Here is an 18,054-nt window from a genome sequence, read left to right as displayed (position 1 = left end):
GCCAACGCAGTAAGTTTTTATTTTTTTATTTTATTATTATTATTTTGAGGAAGATTAGCCCTGAGCTAACATCTGCTGCCAATCCTCCTCTTTTTGCTGAGGAAGACTGGCCCTGAGCCAACATCTGTGCCCATCTTCCTCTACTTTCTATGTGGGACGCCTACCACAGCATGGCTTGCCAAGCTGTTCCATATCCACACCCGGGATCCGAACCAGCTAACCCCAGGCTGCCAAAGTGGAACGTGTGTACTTAACCACTGTGCCACCGTGCCGGCCCCTAACACAGTAAGTTTTTAAAGAACACAAATGGATTTTAATTGTCAATTTTGTAAAATGTTTTCCATATCTATTAAGATGATCAAATAATTTTTCTCCTTTTATCTGTTAATGTAATAAATGACATTAATAACATTCCTAACGTAACCATATTGCATTCTTGGGATGAACCCCAATTAATCATGTCTTATGACCTTTGATATATTGTAGAATTTGGTTTGCTAGTATTTTTTGTTGGATTTTTACATCTATGTTCACAAGCAAGCTTTCCCTATTTCACCTAATTTTTGTATCAAAAACAAGCTGGAAAAGATGCTCAGCATCATATGTCATTGGGAACTGCAAATCAAGACAACAAGGAGATGCCACTGCACACCTGTTAGAATGGCCAAAATCCAGAACACGGACAACAGCAAATGCTGGCGAGACTGTGGTGCACCAGGAGCTCTCATTCAGTGCTGGCGGGAACGCAAAATGGTGCAGCCATCTGGGAAGACAGTTCGATGGTTTCTTACAAAACTAACCATACTCTCACCATATGATCCAGAAAGCATGCTCCGTGATATTTACCCAAATGAGGTGAAAACATGTCCACACAAAAACGCAGCTACGAATGTTTATAGCAGCCTTATTCATAATTGCCAAAACTTGGAAGCAACTAAGATGTCCTTCAGTAGGTGGATGGATAAATAAACTGTGGTACCTCCAGACAAGGGTCTTCTCCAGTCCTAAAAAGAAACAAGCTATCAAGCCATGAAAAGACACAGAGGAAACTTTAAGTGCATGTTACTAAGTGAAAGAAGCCGATCTGAAAAGGCTGCACACCGTAGGATCCCAACTATACAACATTCTCGAAAAGGCAAAGCAATGGTGACAGTAGAAAGGTCAGTGCTTGCCAGGGGTCGCAGAGGGAGGGGGAGGAAGGAGAGAGGGGTGAACACATGGACACGGAGGACAGCAAGGGCGTTGGAACTGTTGTGTGTGGTCCTGTAATGGTGGACACGTCGGCGTCCATTTGTCAGACGCATAGACTCTACAACACCCAGAGTGAACCGGAATGGAAACTACGGGCTTGGGTGACTGTGGTGTGTCACAGGCGGTTCGTGGATTGTAACAGATGGTAACAAACGTGCCATGTGGCGGGGGATGCTGATAAGGGGGGAGGCTGTGCACGTGCTGAGCGGGGAATGCGTGGGAAATCTCTGCGCCTTCCTCTCCATTTTGCTGTGCCCCGAAAACGGATCTAAAAACAAAGCCCATTTTCTAAAAATGAGCTAGAATATGTTTCCTAGTTTTCTGTTCTCTCAAAGAATTTGTGAACCATTGGGATTCTTTGCTCCTTGAATGTTGGTTGTACTTACCCATAAAACATCTGGGACTTGTGGGGGTTTTTTTCTGGGGCGATTTTTAAACTATTGATTCTGTTTTTTTAATGCCGCTAAGAACATTTGAATCCCCTATTTATTCTTGAGTCAAGTTTGGCGTTTTACATTTTTCTAGAAATCTGGCCAGTTCAACTGCGTTTTAGTTAGTGCTGTGAAGTTGGTCATGATAGTCGTTTGTCATTTATATTCTTATCTTCATGATTTATTCCTGTGGGTTTACTTGGCATTCCTCGTCCTACCTCTCATACCCAAATAATTAATTTTAAACTTCATTCTTTTCTAATAGATTTAAGCTTATGCGTTTTTCTAAATAGTGCTTCAGCTGCTCCCCACAGTTCTGACATGCAGTATTTCTGTTATTCTTTTCTAGCATTCTCTAATTTTCATGACGATATTTTGTTTGACTTAAGAGCCAATTGTTAAGTGCATTTTAAAATTTCCAAGTGTACAGTATTTTATTGATGTTAACGTAATTGCATTGTGGTCAGAGAATGTGGTCTCTTTGATATCTCTTCTTTGAAATTCGTTGAGGCTTGCTTTATTTATGGCCTCGTTTTTAACTTTTTTAGTAGGTATTCCATGGGTCCTTGAAAAGAGTGTGGCTTCTCCAGGTGGGGGATGGAGTTTCCTACATGTGTTTAATATAATCTCTCTATATAATCTGTTTACCAGATTAAGCTTATTAATTCTGTTGTTAAAATACGCTATCCATTATGACCTTTTTTGTCTCCCGTCTCTATCAGTTGCTACAAAATGTGCTCAGAGATCCCTCTGTGATCGGATGTGTCCATTTTTCCTTGCAGTTCTCCTTGTAGTCTGACAAAGTTTGCTTTATAGATTTTGAAATTGGTATTAGGGGTAAACAAATTTAGAATTACAGTCAAACTGACATTTTTATCTAAATTCAGTGCCTCCTTATCTGTAGTAGTGTTTTTACCTTAAATCTATTTAGTTGATGTTATTATAGCTACACCAGCTTTTTGAAGAATAGTTTCCTGGGGACCTTTCTCATTATTTTCCTTTTAGTCCTTCCTTCTCTGTCCTTCTGTTATAAGTGCGTCTTTCGTGAACAGCACACAGATTTTTCTTAATCACGTTTCATCTTTATCTCGCAGTTTGGCGTTTTAACCTTGCCTCGTGGTTGCTGCAGTCTCCTCCTCGCTCTCTCTCCTCTCTCCTCTGGAGCTCCAGGGTCTGCTAGAAGCTCTGTCACTTCTTCCAGTATTTCTTGACTTCTTTTTCGTAGTTTCTATGTCACCATCTCTTTGTGTCACATTCTGGGCGATTCCTCCATGTCCCTATTGCCTTTCACTAATTCTCTCTTCAGCCGCATTGACTCTGCTGGTTAATTGTTTCTCTAATTTCAGTTTTTACATTTTCCATTTCCAGAATTTCATTTTGGTTCTTTCAAATCAGACCGGTCAACATTGATCACTTCTTCTTCTTCTTAGTCAAACTTTCAACACCATCTTTTAATTCTTTATATAAAACGTATTTATTCTTTATCTGATGATTCCACTGTTGCCGTCTTTGTCGATCCAGTTTGGAAGAAATTTTGTGCCTTGTCCTTAGGTATTAGTTTTTCATGGTAATTGCATGCTAATTAATTCACTGTGCGGAAAATTGAGGCCTGGGGTTAAATGTGCCCCCTGGACGGATCTGCTTTTCCCTCTCCTGACACCTGGGGTCACTGGCGTCCTAAGACCACTTTAGGCCTAACTTCCATTTTACTTTTTTTGGTGAGGGGACGCACAGCAGTGTGACTGCAGCCCTCATGGGGTCCCTGCCTCCCTCTGTGAGGCAGCGTCTTTCTCATTGTCCCATTTCAGAACTGCTGGCTTGTGTGGGGATTCCTGTCCCCATCTCTGACCCGGCTTGGGCCCTGGGTTTGTCTCCTGCCCCGCAGTTATGTGGATCCCTTCGAAGCTTGTCTCCAGGATGCCCGAGGTGGGCGGGGGTGCCGGGTGACCCAGCCTTTCCTGCTGGCTCGCTGTCCTGGATTCAGTTTCTCACCATAGCTGTCCATCAAGCGTTTCTCTTTCTTTTCTACCAGCTCAAATATGCATCTTAAAAGTGGAAATCTATAAAATTTGTGTACAATATGTATTTGTTTCATCCAGCATTTTGAGTTGCTCTGAACTGTGCTTTCTCCAGACATGGAGCTACGTTGCCAGAAGGGGGTCCTATAATTTCAAAGAGAGAAACATCTACTTACGCATTGAACGGAAAGCGCCCGTTGAGCACAGACTGTGTACTGGGCACCCTGACTGGTGCTGGGTCTGCCCCGGCGGGCTCCCCGGTCCAGTGAAGGGACAGACGGAGCCGCGACAACTCACAGGGTGGCCCTGTGTCCTGTAGGCTGCAGCTCTCACTCTGATCCGAGGCTGTGGAAGCAGCGGGAGCGAGCCGTGGTCGTGCCCCACTTCGAGAAGACTCTGCAAGTGGGCCACAGCGGAGGCCTTAGCTGGCCGGCGCGGAGAACTGCCGACCTTTGTAACTCCTGATCGAAAGGAGACTCTGGGTCATAACACGAAACCCACTGATGCGTCCTGGAACCCACGTCTAGTGCTTCCAGCCAAGCCTCCCTGTGGGAAAGCGTCGATGTGCCGTGGGAGCCGACGGCAGGAGAGGTGGTGTCGTAGTCCTTGGAAATCTGAGTCGTTTTCAAATGCCCGTCTTACTCTCGCTTGCCCTCCGAGTACTTAAGGTGATTTATGGACCCTCGTTAAGTGCGGCAATAATTGGATGGGCCTGAAGTCATTACCAACAATTAAGAAGCCACCATTGATCCCACTAAACAGCAAGTGGGCAGTTTACGGGCACCGAGATGGGTCCTCGTGGGACTCATCTCCCCCTGTCTCCGGGGACAGTCGGACCTCCCCTGTGGCACCCTGCGCTGGGTCAGCAATGGACTGCGGTGGGTGTGGCCGCGTGCCAGGCAGAACACAGGCTCCAGGGGAGAGGGATACGGGGGCAAACCCAGCAATGACCTTGAGGAAAACTTGGAGCCTCTGTTCCCTTTGCTTCTATACAAAGGTGACTGTCCCCACTTCGCGGGTGGCTGGGACGATCAGAGGAGGCAATGCCTGTGCCTGGAATGTGGCAGTCACTCGATTCACGGGGGCCATTGTTCTATTCAAACAGATGATGGCTGGGGAGGTGGGGTGACGGCACAGTCGCGGTCGTGGTGCTGCAGCCAGACACGGTGTTACGGAGCACCGTGTCTGACTGTTATTAATACGAACACAACCTGTAGCCGGCCCGAGGCAGAAACGAGCCAGAAGAACAAGGGCTCCCCATCCTTGGACAAGACAGCCGGCCAGCAGGCTGCCAGAAGACCGAGCCTGCTGCCTCGGCACTGGCCGCGGGGGCTCAGCTCCAGGCTTAGTTAAACTGGTTTCATCTTCCATAAATCCTCCTAAGCTACTTTAAGGCTCATCAGACCCCTCGATTGCCATTTAAGTGTTTTCTCTGCACTAACTGCTTCTTGTTAAATAGTTTGACATTTATGCGTCTAGACTCTGGCTGTTTGGATATCGATCTGGTCCAGAAGGATAATGGAGGAGAAAGGCCGCCCTCGTTTGCTGTCATTGGCAGCAGCCGTATATCTCTGTGAAGTGGATGAGTTTTTTATTTTTCCATCCTGGAACCCAAGGCGAAACTCAGGCAGGGTTCAGAAGGGGTCACACCCTCCCAAACCTCTTTGGACGAGGGAGATGCTTAGACACAGGGGCTGGGGCTGCATCCCCGAGTGAGGTGTCCTGGCAGTTTTAAGCTTGTTCTTTCTGAAGGTCACAGATGCCAGTCACAGGCGGGATGTGCTGGGCACTTCAACGGGGGCTAAAACCAACTTAGCTTGTTTGCAACCTCCTGGGCTTGCCAGGCCCTTTTATGCCTCTGCACGTTTGTCTAGGCTCTTCCCTCAGACTGGAGCACCCTTCTTTCCTCCAGCTTGTAAACTCCTGCTCATCCCTCAAGACCCCAAGCAGATGCTCCCTTCTCAGCAGGTCTTCCTCAGCTTCCCAGTGATGCATGTGGTGATGTGGAGACATAGACACCCAGGGTCCTCAGAAATGTCTGAGGGGTCAGCCAGACCCTCCTCATCGGCTTGTGGGTAGGAAAGGGCATGTGACCTGCCCGAGGCCACCCAGCAAGTCTGAGGTGCGGCTGGGCCTGAGTGTGGGCTCTCCAGCTCCTGGCCCACGCCCTCTCCCACTGTGTGCTCTGTACAACCTGCCCGCTTACACCAGGCATGGCGCACTATGATCCAGGCTGCTGCACAGACACCACCGGGGAGCTCGCGGCCAGAGAGTGAATCTCCGATCAATACCCAGGAACCACGCGGAGCCACCGGGGGGCGGCCTGGGTGAGTGGCAGCTCCAGGTGGGTGAGGGAGGCCCCCGTGCCTCCACAGGCCGGCCCCTCGGCCCCTCCCTCTTTCTCACCTCTGCTCTCGCCTTGGTGTCCTTTGTCCTCCTCTGTCTCTTCCAAAACATTTTAAAAACCCCAAAAAGCGCAGAAGAAAAATTCCAGCCCTGTTCCCAGCTCCCAGAACCCACAGATGTTCACATTTTATCATTTCTATGTAGATTTATTGAAATAAAGGAAGGAAAAGTCACGGATAAAGTGAAATGTCTCCTGCCCGCACTGCCCGCCAGGCCACACCTGTGCTGAATGTCTCAGGAGAACTTCTACTCTGTTCTTTGTGTGCAGGCATCTGTCATCAGTCTATTGTGTTGCACGGCACGTTTAAAAACGCGTGTTGAAATTTTACTTAGACTGCGCTGTGGTATTTTGTCACATAAATACACCTCCACTCGTCTCTCCTTTCCATGTGATGGACAAATACGCTGTTCCCCATTTTTCGCCAAGATCAGCCAAGCTGCGCCAAACCCCTGCGCGTGCCCCCGGGACGCGTGCCCGTCTCTCGGGTGAGTTCTAGCCGGGGCGCCGGGACGCGGCTCCTTCTCAGGACGCCGGGCGAGGGCAGCTGACGGATGCCTGAGCCTCTGCCTGTCTGTTTACGTGTCTGTTACTGCTCAGGCTCCTTCTTCTCTTTGCGTCTTCCGTCTGCCTTCTGCTGGACCGTCTGCTTTTCCTCGCTGTGTCGGAGCAGCGTCCGCATCCTGGATATTAATCTTCCGTCTGATGGCTCTTCAGTCTGGGCTTGATTTTTATCTTCGTCTTTGCGTCTTTTGTCTTACCGTCAGCTTGAAGTTTGATGTAATCGGATCTGCCACTCCTTCCCTCTCGAGTTCCCCTCTTTGTGTCTCGGCGCAGAGCACGCCTGCCCCGCGGCTCTGAGCTGGCCTCGCGGAGTTTCTTCCCACGGTTCTGTTTCCGTGTCGCGATTTCTGGCCCACCTGGAAGGTTGTGGAAGGCACGGGTCTAATGTGCGCAACTGCATGTTTCTAGGGCAAGTCTTGCCGGATTTAATTTGCTAATTCTTCGGTTAGGTTTCACATGGGCGTGTGTAAGTTTGGCCCGTATTTGTCTGCTCTTGTCCCGACCGTGGGGTCAGACGTCGGGGCCTCGGCCTCACACGAGGCAATGCTTTTCTTCTCTCCTCCCTGAAAGTCTGAACAAGGCCGAGATTTCCCACGACTCGAACATGGGTTAAAACTCGCCTTTGAAACGGCCTGGGGCCCCGCAGTTTCTTCACGGTTGTACGTTTTCCATTTTCCTTGAAATGAAATTTGATAACATATTTTTCTGGGGAAAAAAATCTCTTCCTTCTAATTTTTCAAGTGTATTCGTATAAGGTTGTTCCTTTTACTTCCTTAGACTTTTCTAAGGCTTGGCGCGTCTGGAGTTCCATCCTCCTGCCCGAGTATCCCCTTGTGCCCTTTCTCTCTCTCTCAAGCAGTCTTGGTAAAGATTTGTTTGTTCAATATTCCAAAGAGAAATATATGGGATTTTGTTGCTATTTATACTATCTTTGATTTTCAATTGTTTTATTCTTGCTGTTGAAAGACAAGGCAGTGTAGGGGTCATAACCTGGGCTCCAGACGGAATCCGGCCCTGCCACCTCCAGCTGCGTGACCTCAGGCAAGTCACTCTGCCTCTCTGTGTCTCATCTGGAAACGGAAGATAATAGTACCCACTGCACGGGTTGTGAAAAATACATAAACCAATACGCATAAAGAGTTGTAAGTGCTCCTTTGACATTTAAAAAACAATTTGGCAAGCTAACACAGGAAGAGGATTTCCTTCAACGATATTGAATGTCTACCAAACCTACGCAGACAGCGCGTGTGAAGGTGAAGCATTACAAACAGTCTCTTTGACATCAGGAGCAAGGCAGGTGTCGACCTCGAGCCCACACCGCCAGTGGGCCAGCCAGCGAGGCAAGAAAAGAAATGAAAGACACGACGACCGGGGACAAGAATCCAAGTCGTCATTGTTTTCATTTGACGTGACGGTTCTCTGGAGAAAGCCCAAAATAATCAATAGATAATTACTAGAATTAATAAGAGGTTAACAAGGTTTCTTGTTATCTAGATCAATATATTTTTAAATGCATTACTTTAAGCCAACAAGAAAAAGTAAATCTAATTTTTACAGCAGCAATGGCAAATATGGAACACCTAGGGACAGAAATCCAGGAAAGGATAGGAAAGGTCACCATGAGAGTTATTAGACATTATGGGCAGACATTTGGGGGCACCTAATAAATGGGGGGCTGTACCCAATCGTGGAGATGAAGACCGCCGATAAACGCCCCTCTCGCCGAACAGCAGGAGATGGTAGCCCGGGCCCGTCCGCTGTAAACGGCTGTGATGGGACCTCTGCCCTAACCGCCCCCGCCTCCGGGACCCCTGGCCCACTCTCCTCCCAGAAAACTGCAGGGTAAAGATCCGTGGTGGCCTCGGTGGCTCAGAAAGTCCCTAGCGGTGGCCCCGTGACTCAGGAGCGCGGAGCATCGTCCTCCTGAGGTAGCGAGAGCCTGGCCCGCGGGGCGGAAATGAGCTATTTCTGGCGGTGCCAGGAACAGCAGGGGAGGCCCTGAGGAAGAGATGGCCGCGCCCCACTTACTCTCGGCGACCCTAGGCGGTTCTGAGACTCCCCATGCCTCAGTTTCCTCATCTTGGGCTCCTCCAGCCCAACGCTTCCCACGGCTCCCCCAGCCTGGCAGGCTGCCCCAGGAGACCGAGCCTGGAGGGCGAGTGCAGACTGTCACCCGGCCAGACTCCTCGCTGAGCCCTGCCTGGTTTCTGTGTGTGCACATGGTGTGTGTGTGTGTGCGTGGTGTGTGACCTGTGTGCATGGTACGTGTGTGTGTGTGTGAGTCGTGTGTGGTGTGTGTGAGGCTGCGGATGGACTTGACTCTGGGACGTTCCCACTGTGAAGGCTGGACGGAGACAGAATCGCGTCAGTGGCAGCACAGGCAGAGCTCCACCATCTGTACACATGTGCCCGCACACATGCACACATGCACGCATGCACGCACGCACACGCACCTGGGTGCTCCCTGCTGGAGGAGCAGCTGCCAGGGCAGGTGGTCCCAGGCCCTTTTGGAGGGACCTTGTCATCACGTTAGAATAGCAGCATCCTGGGGACCTCGGGACCCCCCGGACCCCCCTCCCAGACAGAGGGAAGCGGGTTTGGCTCCGCCTCGCACCATCAAGGAGACAGGGAGCCCGGGCCGCATACCAGCCCCCGCCAGGCCGCTCCGCCCGCGGCCCCGCTTCAGCTCCCATCCCCCGCGCCCAGTCAGCCTCCCCAGCCCCCTGCAGAGCACCCGCTGCGTCCCCAGCGATGTGTTCACGCGGCCGACTCCAGTCTGTGCCTACCCTCGGGTCGTCAATCACTCTCCCCAAGTCCCCATAAATCTCCCCTCTGCAGACGCTTGTTACCAAGAGCAGGCCCGCTGGGGGGTCTCCGCTTGGCCGGACACTTTCTTTTCCTCAATCAATCACTTCAGCCAGAGTTTGCTCAGCACCTTACTGAGGAGCAGAGCAGGCCTGTGCCACGGAAGTGAGAGGTCAGAAGAACACCACTTTCTCTGCCTTACTCCTGTGTGTGAACGTGTATGGAGAGGATGCTGCACACTTACAAAACTGGCCACAGCACCCTGAAACATGCTGCCTCTGAGGTACGCACAATGAGGAAATTGCCAGCAGTGCCACGTGGAAAGCCTGGCCAGGGGTGGTGATGTTTGGGTGGGGCTTTGAAGGATGTGTAGGAGTTCATTAGAAGAAGATTATCCCAGGAACAAGACCACAACTAGAAGGACCTGCAACTAGAATATACAACTACGTACTGGGGGGCTTTGGGGAGAAGAAGAAGAGAGTGGAGGGAGGGATGGGGGGACAGAAGAAGAGGGGAGGGTGCCCATGCGGGCAGCCCCTCACTTGAAGGACGTCAGGTCCTCCTGGCTTGGATCACAGCCCTGGGTCCAGCTTCCCTGGGGAACTCAGCCTGGGGAGTTCTGGGCGAGTCCTGAGATGAAGTAGGCCCCTCCTGCATCCCCCTGCCTGGGGACCTGTGTGTGTCTTCTTGTCCAGACCCCAGAAGGAGCAGCAGTGAGGGCACCCTGAAGTGCAGGGTTGGTGTCCTTGCCCTCAAGGGTCACCTGCAGGACACAGGCCCAATGTCACTGCTCCAGACCGGTTCTCTGGGGGCCGCTGCACAGGCTGCTGTGTCCCGGGCTCCTGCTCTCCTGAAGCATCAGGGACAGCTCCTTCCCAGCTGGGGAGGTGGCAGGGGGCGGAAAAGCCATTCCAGATGGCGGAATTTGCCAGTCTCGGGTCTGGGGCAGGTAAGAACTTGGGGGTGGCAGCACTGGGGACTGAGGAGCCCAGAGGTGACGAGAGAGGCTGGATGTCAGGTGGTGGCTGGGTTGGCATGGCCCCCACCTCTGGGCTGCTCAGGACCTGGCGCTCGGACACTCCCGGGCACTGCAGCCTCCTTCTCTCCTCAGGCCGGGAGCTCTCACTTGCAGAAGGCCCCAGGGGTGACTGGAGCATCCTGGGAATCCCACTCCCGTCCCTTTCGGAGGCTGCTTAGGGTCAGGGATTCCGTGCTTGACTTCAGAGGCCACAGACAAACATGACGCCAACGCCCTTTGCCCAGTCACCTTCCAGACACACTGGATTCTCAGCTCCTGCCTCCCAAGGATTCCAGCCTGCACAGGGGGCTCATCCTGCACAGGGGGCTCGTCCTGCACAGGGTGGGTGCTCGTCCTGCACAAGGTAGGGGCTCGTCCTGCACGGGATCTGGTCCCGCATAGGGGGCTTGTCCTGCGCAGTGTTGCGTCAGAGCAACACTGTCCTCTGTTTTCCGCCCCCTGAGGGCTCTGCCCCTGTGACTTGTGTTGCTCACATCAGGGCACTGATAATGAGGCCCATCATCCTGATCACGACAGGAGCAGACATCTGCTGACGCTCACTCTGTGCTGGGCTCTGGCCTGGTGCATACAACCTCATTAACACCCTCGGTGCAGGTAAGGACATGGAAGCACAGAGAGGTCAGCCATTCTCCTAAGGCCACACAGAGCTAGTAAGTGAGACAGCTGAGGAGCCAGCCCCTGGGTTAACAGGCATATAGGGACTTCACCCCAGGAATGGGACAGAGGGCCTTAGTCCTGCCTTAGAGCCACCGTGACCAGGTCCATGGTGAAAATACTACCCAGAGGACACTCCAGGCACTGACCAATCCAGTCAACAGGGAGAAGGAGCCGTTGGAGCTAAGAATCTACGTGTGGGGGTAGACCTCCCCTCCCCTCCAGGACCAGACCCAGGGTCTCTGGATCCCACCCAAAGCCTCTGCCCCTGGCCAACAAGATGGGCGGCCCCCGTGAGACCTGCAGCCAGCTGCGTACCCCTCTCCATCCCACAGGGGCTGGCGTGGAAGCCCCAGCTGGTGGCCGGCACTGTCCACTGTCCTGGCTGTCCCCACCTCGCCCATCCTCCAGCGGCGGCTCAGTGCCTGCTCAGAGGCGAGGACGGAGGAGCCTGGTTGGGGCGGGCTGGGTCAGGAGAAGGCTCTGCTTTCACTGAGGCCAGGACCCGTGTCTTCTGTCATCTCGGTAAGAAAACAGCCTTTTCACATTAACCCTAGAGCCACCTCAGCCCCACGATTCCGCCGGGGCAGAACCTCTGGACCTCGTGGAGGGGTCCCGATGGGGTACACCCAGGGAGGATCTGGCTTCTCTCCCCTGAGACGGACCCTCTCAAGGCCTGCTGCCCACCAGCACGCCCGGGCTCTGTCGACAGAGCACCCAGGGATGGCAGCAGATTCCAGATGCCTCCTGCTGGGACCTGTGCTCTCTGTCCCATCCCACCAGGCTCGGCTGCGTCCTGTCTGCACAGCAGGGAGGACTCCCGGACCACACCGCCTCCCTTGGAGGGTTGTGGAGCTGTGCTGCCTGGGACGGAAACGTAACTGTGTATTTTTTTTTTCCTAAACATCCCCTCATGTCCCCAGTGGAGCTTTGATCAGAGCCCCAGCCTGAGGGGCTGCAGGACGATGCAAGCCCTGAGGTCCTGCTTCTGGCAGTGAGGACACACAACTAGACGGCCACCCCAGTGCCATCCCAGGACACAGCAGCTCCCGGGCTCGGGGCACAGCAGCTCCCGGGCTCAGGACACAGCAGCTCCCGGGCTCGGGGCACAGCAGCTCCCAGGCTCGGGGCACAGCAGCTCCCGGGCTCGGGGCACAGCAGCTCCCGGGCTCAGGGCACAGCAGCTCCCGGGCTCGGGGCACAGCAGCTCCCGGGCTCGGGACACAGCAGCTCCTGGGCTCAGGGCACGGCAGCTCCCGGGCTCGGGGCACAGCAGCTCCCGGGCTCGGGGCACGGCAGCTCCCGGGCTCACAGCTCCAGTCCGGAAGTTTTGGGGCCACTTGTCAAATGACTGTGATATCCGTGGTGAGAGCATTCACACCACGAAAATCTGCAAAGGCTCCGAGGCAGGGCTTGTCTCTCCTCCCTTCTGGAGGGCCCGCTGTTACGGAACTGGCATGCCGGGGCAGACACCGAGGCCAGCCTCGTGACCCTCCGTGGCTGCTCATATTTAGAACGACACTTCTGTATGTCAGCTCTCTCTGACAGGTACGCTCGTCACCCAGCTCCCTTTACAGGAGAGGAAACTGAGGGAAGAGAGGCTAAGTGATAGTGCAGCCGCGGGCGTGGCGGGACCCGGAGCCGAGCCGGGCGGTCCGGCTGGGGGCGCGCTCTCTGCCACAGCCTCCCGTCTCCTCCAGCGCCCTGAGGATGCTTGAGACGGTGACAGTGGCTTCTTGCCCCTCGTCCTGGCCAAGGACTGCCCAAGCTGGGGCTCAGCTAACGTCGCCTGATGTCCAGGGGCCTCCTGTCCCTTTAGAATGAGGACATGGAGGTTCAGGGAGGATGGAAGCAAGAGGAGGGCGGGCTGGGGCCTGATTCCTGGTGCTCTCCGCAAAGACTGGGTCCAGAAGGGGGTTCCAGAGGGCCTGCTCAGGGACCCCGGTCCCTGGCCCTCAGTCAGGCCTACGTCCCTGACCCCAGGACTCCAGTGCCGTGGAGAACACCTTGGGGCCCAGAGCCCAGATCTTGTCTCTTTCCTCGAATGTGGCCTCTGGGAAGAGTGAGCTCATCTCCCTGGCCTCAGTTTCCCCTACCTGTAGGTGGGACTGATATTGCCCGCCTGAAGGTTAAGCAGGTGCCTGGCTCCCGGGAAAGGCCGTCCCGCTGCTGGAGGGGCCGGAACCACCCCCCACCACCCACGGCTCTGGGCAAAGCCATGCTCCGGGGTGTGCAGCCCAGAGAGCCGCGGGGAAGCCCCGGGCCACATCCTCTGCCTAGCAGCGTCCCCTCCGCTGGCCTCCACCCAGACCCACATCCGTCCTGCCGGATGCCCTGGAAGGTCGCAGGCCCCTCCCGCCTCCATCTTCTTAGGGGGCTGGCTTTTATCTGTCTCCGTGCACCAAGCGTTGCCCCTTCAGGTTTTAATCTGCGGGTCAGTGGGCGGAGGTCTCTTCCTATCCCGGCCGCGCTGCTGCGGCCGGGCCGAGGAGCGTTCTGGCTGGGGTCGGCCGCCGGCAGGTGGCTGGGATGTGTGTCACGCGGGAGAGAAGATGGTGTTCAGGGTGGGGAAGCTGTGAGTTGTGATTCCTGCGGGAAATGTCCTCCTCCTGGCCTCGCCTCCCCTCACTCCAGGCCGCCGCCTGCCTCCCGAGACTGACGACACCGGCCAGGTCGCCTCAGGTCTCTGCATGTCCAGGGTGCCGGCTCTGAGCTCTTCACATCGCCTGCTCTCCTCTCTCCACCCCACTGGGCATCATCGGCCAGAGAAGTGAGGGCCTGGGATGGCACAGCAGGAGGCATCAAGCCAGTAGTCAGAGTGCCCTCCAATCCCAGGGCATTCACGCTTCCCCCTGTTGGGAGCAGGGATCTGTCAGGGGTCATTCTCCTGGGGCCTCCCTAGGTAGTGTGCAAAAAGGGGCTCCGTGCTCAAATAAGATGGGGGACCACTGGGTTAGAGTGAACTGGTTTCCTTATCGCGGGACTTCTCAGAGCCTTTAACATGGTGATGGGTACTGGGAATCTCCAAGCTTACTGGACCGATGGGCACTTCGTTCTGTGGGGCACCTCTAAGAGCACACACTTTGGGAATGAAGGGCTAAAGCCAGGCCTGCTGTTGTCTGGAAGATGCTGCCCTTCCCCCTGGCCTGGGCTCCTGAGGACCCAACGGAGGCCAAGGCCGTGAAGGTCACACCTCGGCAGCTTCCCCACAAATGCCCACGCCGACTCTTCCCCGGGAGGGCCAACTGTGCCTTCAAGATCCACTCTGTGCCTCCTTCTCTGGGAAGCCCTCCTTGAACCCCCCCACCCCAACCCAGGCTGGGGACTCATGCCGCCTTTTGTCCAGTGACTGTGTCTTTTATACGGACCTCTATCATGCACCTTTCACCCTGTCCTGCCGGGAGCCTGCCCTGTCCCCCAGCCTTGATGGTCCCTGTGTCTTCAGCCCCCGGCATGGTGCCAGTGAGGGTTTGGCAAGTGAGCGGACGGACAGACTGGCGTCCTGAAAGAGTCAGAAGTCACACACGGAAGATGACCATCACCGGGTGCCCCCGAGGGACCACGGCCAGGCATTCTCCAGCTCCCAGGTTCTTAGGCGACAGGAGGCCTGGGTGTACATTTGTGAAAATACTGGAACGAATTTACGATGTAAAACTCTTCCTGTGTTCTGTCCGTTTCTCTTTTAGATGAGTCCACATTTCGCGAGAAGCGCACAGACTGGGATGGCAACTTCTGTTCTGAGTAAAACCGGCAACACCGGCGACGACTATTATTATGAGCCGCTATTATTTTTCAATCAGCTCTCAGGCTAAGACGGAACGCGGACGAATCTGATTCGTCTATATTTTTACACAAATTTAGAGTTAAGGGGAGAGACCTTGGATTCCAGAGGAGCTGCTGACCGAGCGGGTGGGGGGTCCCACCCCACCACCCGCCGGGCATCCATGGGCTGCCTCGTTCCTCACCGTTCCTGGAGGAGGAGGCAGGACCCCAAGGCTGGGTGGCTTGACCAAGGCCCTCAGCTGTAAACGGCGGTAGACACCCCGGCCCAGCCCTGCCCAGTCCCAGCAGAGGCCTGAGGCTCTGAGCAGATATGGGAAAAGGCTTTCTCAAGGGGGACAGTCGGAAAAAACCCACAGTTGTCACAGACAATCAGCATTCTCCAAAATGCCCTGTGAAGTAGTGAGCCTCCTGTCGCGGGACTGGGGGCTGCCCGTCAGGGATGCTGCCCCTCGGACTCCCCCTGCCCCACCGCGCCACCCCTCCACTGCCAGAGGTCAGCCCTCCCTCGCCCCAGAACGCGGCGGGGCTGGAGCCGATCAGGCGAGGCCGGCGGAGCCGCGGGGTCCTGGGGCCCGGCGAGGGGCTGACGCTGATGTGCTCGGGCAGCCAAGAGCCGTGGCAGACCACTTTCTCGGCCTCTCCAAGTAATGAGGCCCCTCTGACCGCTCTGCTTCCCCCAGCGCAGCCAGGGGGCCGGCCCGCCCGGGAGAGGCCAGTAGCCAGCCCGTGGTCAGCCTGTCTGGCTGCACGTATTTGACCCTGGTCCTCCCTAAACCTTTTCTCACACCTAGAGAGCAGACCTCTGACCCCGGCCTGGAGCATTTGATCAGGACCTCCGGCGTCTGTTTATCTTACGTATTAATTCTGGCATCGTGGGCTTGGCCCCAAGACCACCTGACCCCCAGTTCTGGGGCAACGGCAGCCACCAGTCTTTCTGTCCAAGCTTCTCTGCCGTCACTCATGGGCACGGCCTCGCTGCCCAAACCAGGTGGGCCATAACCAGGGGCACAGTTCCTTCCTTCCTTCCCTCCCTCCTTCCTTCTGTCCTTCCTCACGTATCTGTGGGATGCCCGCTGGGGGCCAGGCTTGTGCTGGGAGCTCAGTTGTCAGAAATTCTGCACGTTGAGGCTGGGGGACAGCAGCCTCCAAAATCTGTGTGCGTTCCTCACACTTATTATTGAGCTAAGCCAGACCAGAGCTGAGGGCTTGAATCCTGGTAGGATCTAAGCCCCATTTTCTGAACTCTGAGAGTCAGACGCAGTCGGATCAGATGGAATGAGAAAGAAGCAGGAGGACAAGCTACACCAAGGACCTCTGCCCCGAGCTCTGCGGGCTGGGGCCCCAGCGGCAGATGGAGCAGATCGCAGGTCACCCGTAGGGTAAGACTGCTGACCTGTACAGGTGGGATTGTCGTTAGGGTTGGAACAGTGTATGTGACATTAACAACGCACAGGTCCCAGAGCCCCTCCCATCCACAGACACGGCTGATGGGCATCCCCGAGGCCCGGCACTTAGCACTTAGCGGGTCCTCGAGAAGCCTTTGCTGGATGTAGTGATTAATCGCTCGCACCCCTTTGCCCGCTCCCCTCAGGCCCCGTGGGAGGAGGCCGTCTTTCCCCTGAAGACCTGGTGTCCTCAGTGCCACGGACGCTGGCACTCAACCAGCTACCCTCTCGCCATCTGGGGTTTGGGGTCCAGACCTGCACTGCCATTGCCCTCACACGTGCGTCCAGGGCTCGGGCTGGCATTTCGTATGTTATCCTCACCTCTGACGCCTCCTTATTTTTCTGTTCATATTTTCCCTTTGACCTCATTCTTTCAGTTATTAATTCCATCCTTCTCTATGATAGCACCTTTATAAGCTATCTCAGACATTTTGGGATATAGGGTAAGATATTTAAAAAACATCCCATGAATAAATTCTCAGTGGGCAACTAGATCTCAATTATAAATGTGTACAAATAAGTGTAACCAAGTGCCCCCGAAATGCAGCCTGTTGCTCTTTCTCAGCTCGAAGGCTTGAGGCAGAACCTGCCCCGTGGTGGGATAACAGTCCTGGGGGTCCAGCACGTTAACAGCTCACAGGAGTCGCCAGGTTTTGGGGACCTACTATGTGCTGCTTGATTGATTGGTTACAATGCCAGTTTGAGGGATGAAGACGCCGAGATTCAGAGAATTCAAGCACCGTGTCCAGGTTACCCCAAAGATGACTGGAGGGGCCAGGATTTGAACTGAAGTCTCCCCACACCTGTACTCTCTCGTGTCGTAGAGCCTCCAAGAAAGGCTGACACTGGGGTGAGGGGTGAGTCCCATTGTCCGCTTGGCAGCCACCCTCCCACCCAGCTCCGACTTCACCCGTGGGACAACTGAGCCAGCACAAGGGAAGCCACTGGCTCTACATCCGGCAGGGTGTCTGCTGAGGGGTCCCCCGACTCAGAAGCAAGCTGACATTTTCCACATTCACTCTTAGATGACTCAGTCAATCATTTTTCTGATTTGAACCAGAATAAATATTTAGAAAACTTGAAAAATCCTGGAAGTAGAGACAAACGAAGTGAAGTTCACCCATGGGACCACCGTCCAGAGACGGGCGCCAGGCCGCGTGGGCGTGCCTCTGCCCAGCATCCGTGTGTGCTTTACCTCCTGCTCATTCACGCTCTGTCCCCACACAGAACCGACAGAAAGGCGTTCCCGGTGCGCCACGCGGCCTCACCCGCATGCTGTCTCGCGGCGGCGGCCCACGGCGTCACAGAGGCTGCGTCTGCTGGCGGAAGGGGCCCGCAGCCAGGCTGGCACAGAGGCGAGGTCAGTGCGACCCGAGGAGACCCCAGCTCAGACCTTGCACTGCAGCTCAATGTCGCTGTCGTCCTCTCTGCTAGACACTGAGTTCAGGGGTTTTCTAAAATCATTTTTTACTGCTAACAATGCCTGGCCCTCCCCTATCAGAGCAGCCACCGCACTGCCTTTGACGCCTCCGTCCGTCCGTGTCTGTTTCTCAGGGGGCACAGCCTGGGGAGGCCAGCGTTTGCGTCTTCCTGTCTCTGCGCTTCCCCAGGTCCTCGTGGGTAGATGCCCTGGAATACTTGCTCTGGAGGCCCGTGGACG

The sequence above is a fragment of the Equus quagga genome, chromosome 3 (assembly GCF_021613505.1).
Source record: "Equus quagga isolate Etosha38 chromosome 3, UCLA_HA_Equagga_1.0, whole genome shotgun sequence".
Taxonomy (NCBI): Eukaryota; Metazoa; Chordata; class Mammalia; order Perissodactyla; family Equidae; genus Equus; species Equus quagga.
The sequence above is the reverse complement of the archived record's forward strand: the minus strand, read 5'-3'. Positions refer to the sequence as shown.